This window comes from Grammomys surdaster, unplaced genomic scaffold, assembly GCF_004785775.1.
Source record: "Grammomys surdaster isolate TR1022 unplaced genomic scaffold, NIH_TR_1.0 311, whole genome shotgun sequence".
NCBI classification, from domain to species: domain Eukaryota; kingdom Metazoa; phylum Chordata; class Mammalia; order Rodentia; family Muridae; genus Grammomys; species Grammomys surdaster.
In genome coordinates, this window is record NW_021604730.1 from 2,552,372 (window position 1) to 2,559,330 (window position 6,959).

General features: G+C 39.0%; 1 protein-coding gene across 2 annotated transcripts in view; it reads right to left on the bottom strand.

Annotated features, from left to right (window-relative positions):
- Negr1 (neuronal growth regulator 1) overlaps positions 1 to 6,959 on the bottom strand; it is a 710,239-nt gene that overhangs the window by 230,668 nt on the left and 472,612 nt on the right. The window lies entirely within an intron of this gene.

A 6,959-nucleotide genomic window follows, 5' to 3' on the forward strand; every position in this document is an offset into this window, starting at 1 on the left:
AGGTACAATAGAGTCAATAATTTAGTGATTAAAATGATGTATATTACATTGTTATGCCTCATTGCAAAAGCTATTTCCCAAGGTAGTTAAGCTTTTTTTTTTTTTTTTCATGTGTGGAAAGAAAGGAGAGAAAAGAAAAGAGAGAAAACTTTTAAGAGGCAGTCAGAAAAGAGTGTGATTTGCTAATGGTGGGAGAGAGTAAATGAGAATAAACAAATGTCCAAATAAGCAGGGAAGGAGCTTACGTGCACAAAGGAGCTTGTGTGCACAAAGGATGCTTCCTACAGTCTGGTCTCTTTGTTCTGCTTTTCTTTCTAAGTCTTCGTGCACACTGACATTACTGCCATACACTCTTTCAGTGGGCATTCATCCATTCCTTCATGTATACTCACACACTATCAGTCATAAGTATATCAGCTCAGTGAGTGTTACAGCATTTAATTGCATCAATATGGTAAAGACTCAAGACTAATGCTGTTACTCTAGTTAGGCTACAAATGACTCTGAAACATTGAGTTAAAAATTTCAATTCTATGAATTGTGTGCCATGATATACATACTTTTAGAGGAAACCTGATGAGCAGCTGGATTTAAGTAAGTTCAGATTTATAAACAGCAGATTTATATTGGCTGATGTAAAATCTGAAGCTTCTAGGTCATTTGAAGAATACGTGGTGAAGTAATTTGGTAGATTTCAGAATCTGGCCCTCTGGCAGCTCACCAAAACAGGAGACCATACATCTAAGTGATTAAGTCACAGACACATTATGCTGTTATTATTTCTTTCTAACTTTAATGCTTCAATTTAGAATGGAATAATTTTCAACCTTGAGCACTTTCCTCCTCTTTGAAGTTGTTATTATTTTTTTTATTCTAGTGTTTGTTCTGGCTCTGTTACACTTATAACTTATATATTATTTTTCTGAAATTTCAGATATCAACCAAGAAAGAACTACAAGTGAAAATGAATACACCTAAATCCTTATCAAGGAAAAGTTTTGTTCTTGTGCTGAAGCAATAAAACGGTTTCAATTTTTCACTTTTTCAAAACGGAAAAAAAATAGTAAAAGAATGAATATTTCTTTATCACAGAGACATTCTGGTTTTCACAGACCTGTAACATTAAAACCCATTTCCAAATTCATTTAAGAGTTTGGGAGAGTACATTTGATTCCTGGACTCATGTTTTTAAAAAGTTTCCTCATGTTCATTATTAATGAAAGTTATGTTGAGTTTGTAAAGCCAAAAAACCAAACATTTAGCTCAGTTTGCATCTCAGGGTTATGTGCACACAACCATAACCCTGGACCTTTCACATCACTAACTCCACAAAGAGAAAAAGGAAATTTCAGTTCTAAGTCCTTTTAAATACTGTCTTCTTGGGGAGATTTGTTGTTAAAAAAATGTGTGCTATGGCACACTCACCTCTATCTATTAGCAACTCACCTCTATCATTCACTAACAAGGTTTCTGCAGTTTGCTCCAGACCTGGAGCTACTCAGAGCCCCATGTTTTGCTCTTGGCACTACAATTTTCCTCTGCCTTACCCTTGCAATGACAAACCAGAAATCTCCCAAGCCTTCTCTGCAAATGTAGGAAATAAGAATATGCAAATGTACTTACTTAATATGCAGATGTTTCTCTGAATAGTTAATCACCCCAAGTTATTCTTTCTTTGATCACTGAGCATTGGATTTAAGCATCCCCACTGAATTCACAAGCTCCCAGCTGTGTCTCCTCTGAGGTTTCATGGTTCTCAGAGGAGTCCATCTTCCTCTAAGATATCCTTCCTGTGAGGTACTCATCATTCTCCAAGGGAGTGCTCTTCCTTCTCACTGTTGACTTCCATTTGCACTACATAGGCCATTGGAGCCTGACTGAATGGACACTTCCTGTCCCATGGCTCCTGTGAGGCTAAGCATATTCCGCTGTTGCTGCTTTCATGTATGGAGCCTCCCTTTTGTTTTTAACAACAACAACAACAACAGTAGTAATTGTTTAACTGTCAAGTTCAGTTTTGTCCTTCAGTGTCAAGGCCCCTTAGATAACTCCAAGGTTGTGTGGTGTGTTGCTAACAGCCATATAAAGCACCTTAGGATTAGTGTAGCTTCAGATTTGCTGCATTGAATTATAATTGTATATCCCCTTTTCCTCCCCTTTCTACATAATTAACTTCTTGAACAGTGGGTCTCAGTCTGAGCCCTCATCTGGAATAAATGAATAGGAAATATTATAGAGGCAGAAATAAAAAACCAAGGATTGAACAGTAATTCAAACAATCCTCAGTGTCCCACTGCAGGTGCCTGTGGTTTCCCTGCTTCATTCAACCTCTGAATGCTGAGTCCTGTCTGTATCGAAGTTGACAGATGCAATTTCTTCCAGTCATAAGTTTGACATCTCTGAATAAATTGTCCAACGTTTTGGGGAGAACTTTATGAGTAGCCCAAGAGTACTGGTTGCATCTCTTGGAGCTTCTTCTGCCGCCTATCTCCTGGCTTCTTGCTTCTGGCTTTGGAGCAACTGTACTAAGTCAATCTAATTGGAACACTCTAGTCCACATGTCTTGAGCTAGTTATATTAAAAGATAAAGTGCACATTTGCATAAATGAATATGTATCAGATGCAAAATTATGCACAAATATTCACCTTTGATATGTTGGATAAAAGCTTGATTCCCTGCACACCCAAAAATGTCTTTAGTGTTTTATTTGGCCATAGGAAGAATCACTCAATTCCATTTACTGAAAACTGTGAGCTAAATCATTCTAATATTGAGTGACATGGTCAAAGGGTGAACCCATCACTATCAAAATCTAAGTCATATAGATTTTTTTTAATCTTAATTTGTTTGTGTTTTGTATTTTTTACAGTTAATTAATATATTTCTTTACTCATGTATATTTTGTTCTTGGAGATCAGGTTGTTAAATGTTTTAAACTCTTTATACTTCAATTATGTTATCTTTATAAAATGGAGTTAGTGTCCCTTCCCTCTCAACAAAAGCACTATGTAAATATTGGGCTATCTTTACTGAATCCACTTGAAAATGCTTGTACAGAGATGGTATCAGAAGTACTTGGTGTTCTTATGGGACTCCTAACAGCGGGAGTGTAGGATGTCTCTGACTCTTTTGCCTGCTCTTGGGACCCTTTCTCTCCTACCGGGTTGCCTATTTCAGTCTTGATATGAGACTTTGTGCCTGGTCTTATTATATCTTGTTATACTGAGTTAGGTTGATATCCATGGGAGGTCTATTCTTTTCTGAAGGGAAATGGAGGAACAGTGGATCTGGGGAGAGGAAAGGTGGAGGAGGAGAGAGGAGTGGAAGAAGCAGAAACTGTGGTCAGGATGTAAAGTGTGAGAGAATAAGAAAGGAAATACATAGTCAATATACTATCTATAAAAGGTACTAGGAGAACCCGATAATTCTTCTCTTTTACCTGATAGAATGGATTAAACTGACAAATTCTAGTCTAACGATTTCGTCACTCAGCAACTATGGTCAGGGTCTTTGTGGATCCTATGTTGCATTAAGTGAGGGAAATACCAACTTTCAAAGAACAGGAAACCCCTGTCTATAAACACCTTACTTTGCTCAGGCAACTAAACCCTTATTTACAAAACATGCATATAATTTTTATGTATACATTTTATTGTTATTAGTTTTACCTGTGTAAAACATAGATTAATTATTGAACACACATATGAAACAGATGTCCTTGAGTTTACAGAGATGTAATTTGAAACTCAAGAGAGGAGAAGTTAAGCTTCCATAGGGTGTCAGAGGCCAGATGGTAATAAGAAGACATTTTATCTGAGAGTGTTCAATCTCAATAAAATTCCATGGACTCTAACTGATTATAAGGACCCACATTTCCAAGACACTCTGAGATTTGGTCGTTTCTGTCACTGCCACTGAGATACCAGCATTGCTAGTGAACAGCTGTGTCTAGGGCTTCTGCACCCTGAGTTCTGGAACATGGCTATTGTTTACTGACATCCATTACAAGATCAGTCTCAGCATCTCTCTGAATCACGAGTCCATTCATCTGGTTTTCCATAATCTCATTTCTCTTCTGGCTGGATCTGGTTCTGTTCCTGGTTTTCCTGTTCAGGTCAAAACATAGGCTTTCTGAAACTCAGTCATTCTATTTTAATATCATGAGCCTGGTACCTACCAAGCTTCCAGTGAGAAAGGAACACACATGCCAACAGGAAAACAAATCTGTTAAAATACAAATCCACTAGCTGTACCCGGAGTTTAATGGTGTCTCTATTCTCCCTGACTCCCCAATGGTGTTTATTTCATGTGTATTGTATGTGTGTATGTGTGTTTCCTGTATGTCAGTGAATGTGTGTATGTTTAATGTGTATACGCAGGACTTCTCATGCACAGCCAAAGTGTGTGAATAATGACCCACATGCTTCTCCAGATCATCTGGATCTTATCATAAACATGAGATTCTGTGCCCATCACACAGCTCTGCTGGGTCTGGGGTTTTGTGAACTGGAGTTTGTTTGGGGGGAACTTTGGCTCTACTCCTTTGGGAAGTCAGCTCAGTAAAATCCACAGGTGGCTTTCAGTTTTTGGCATTCGATGTGATAATTTCACAAGATTACTACTTTGAAACTTTATCACAACCAAGAGACACAATGGATGTACTATCCTTCTCACACCTGCACTTCAAACACTACTCAGTGGAAAAGAATGAAATCCAACAAAATCGATGTGAAGCACATCGTTCATGGGACATTTGTAAACATTTGAGCACCTGAAACTATGATTTAGAGAAAGCTAAAAGTCAAAGCACTAAACATGCAGGAAGGATATAGAAGAGATGGTCTCTTATTCAACCACCAACCCCCGACCATAAACTAGTGCAACCACTGTGAAAATCAGTGTGGTGCTCCTCAAAAGCTAAAATTACATTGACCTTGTGACCCAGCTAACTTGGTACAAGCCCAAGGGTCCTCTACCCAGTGTCACAAATTCACAGAGCCACTGAAGTTCCATGCCCCCATCAGAGGCATCCCTTTAAATACTTGGTGGGCCTGGGAGTGGATACATTGAAGGCTCAGTGTTTGTTCTTTAACAGCTTTGATGACATTTCATTTCTTAGCATTAACTCATTGTGTCTTCCGAGCAAATACACATGATGATACAAGGATGGACTCTCTCTCTCTCTCTCTCTCTCTCTCTCTCTCTCTCTCTCTCTCTCTCTCTCTCTCTCTCTCTGTTAGTCTGTTATTTTCCATTCTTAAATTCCAGAGGGATTAACCAGCAACCCTCTGCAATAAAAGTCCTTAAGTAAATAAATGGGAATCTTCTGCAATAAAAGTGCCAAGAATCTAGGAACTTGTCAAAATCTGACCTCTGACACAACAGCCTTGGGATTCTGCTTCAGCCTAGATGATGCAGCCTTGGAAGCTTTGAACTCCTCAAGGCCTTATCGGGTGGCTCTGCCTTTTTTCTGCTCAGAACTCTGAAAATTATTGTCAGAAACTGCCTCCTGGTCAGGTATGTCGTTTACTTGCTCAGTCTTATTAAGAAATTTCACCTAAAGTGTGTAGATCAGCAGCTGACAAGCTTTAGATGATGACAGTGATCTTCTCTGCCAGGCAGCTCAATGCCTGGAATGTTCAGAGAGTTAACAGTTGCCTCACCACTTGCTGACAGACAGGAACCTCTTGTGGCTGTTCCCTGGGAAGTTCTGCCACCACCTGACCCATGCAGATGCTGATGCTTGGTTCCAACCATCAGACTGAGCTGTTGACCCCGGTGGGGAAGCTGGTAGAAGGACTGGAGGTGGAGGAGTGGAGGGGGTTTGCAACCTCATAGTTGCAATGTCAGCTGGCTGGGCCACCCAGTGTGCCCAGGGACTAGACCACCAACAAAGGAATGTACCGGTTGGGATCTATGGCTCCATATATATATATATATATATATATATATATATCTCTCTCTCTCTCTCTCTCTCTCTCTCTCTCTCTCTCTATATATATATATATATATATATATATATATATATATATATATGGAGGTTTGATGCCCCAGAGTAAAGGAATGCTGGAGCGGTGAGTGGGTGGGTGGGGGGCACCCTCATAGAAGCCAAGGAGAGAGAGAAAGGGTGGATGTGGGATATGTAGGTTGTGGTGAGATAACTGGAAAGGGGGATATCATTTGAGATATAAATGAATGGAACGATTAATAAAAAATTAAAAGAAAAATTATTTGCCTCATGAGACTTAAAGACTCATGTTCATATGAAATAACTGCTGACTGGCATTAGTATTTATGGATACATTTAGAACAGTTCCATGATATCTGGTTATCAATTCTACACATTAACATCAAAGGTCATGTATGGAAAAGTACATATATGGAATAAAAACAGATAGAAGACATAGCTTATGTGTATTTTAGGTAAGATCCTCTTATCCCTAACATATTTTCTTTGAAAAAAATCAAATAATGGAAACAATTTTGAAAGAAACACAACTTGACTCACAGGTCAAGGCTATTTGCAGTGGGATATTCCAAGGATATTCCCTTTTCCATATTGAAAAGGTGTGGTGTCATGGTGTTGATGACATTGTGAGTATCCAGCTCATATTAACTTTGCGATGATAGTATTTATGGGAAAATGAGCTCTTAATTTTCCCAGTATTTCCAAGCTAGAAATTCAACCATCCAACTGAATAAGTAAATTGGTTTCTACTTGTGTTTACCAGGTCTGATCGAGTACTGCACATTGGAGCTCTGCAGGTGTCCAACAAGTGAGACCTAAGTTAGAGTCATGGTGGCTTAGAGACAAGGGTGAAACCTCTGCGAGTGCTGGGCATGAAGACAATACTCGAAGATTTCAGTCTGTACATCATTCAAACCGTCACTGGGATCTGTTGAGGCCATGGCACACACACACACACACACACACACACACACACACACACACACACAC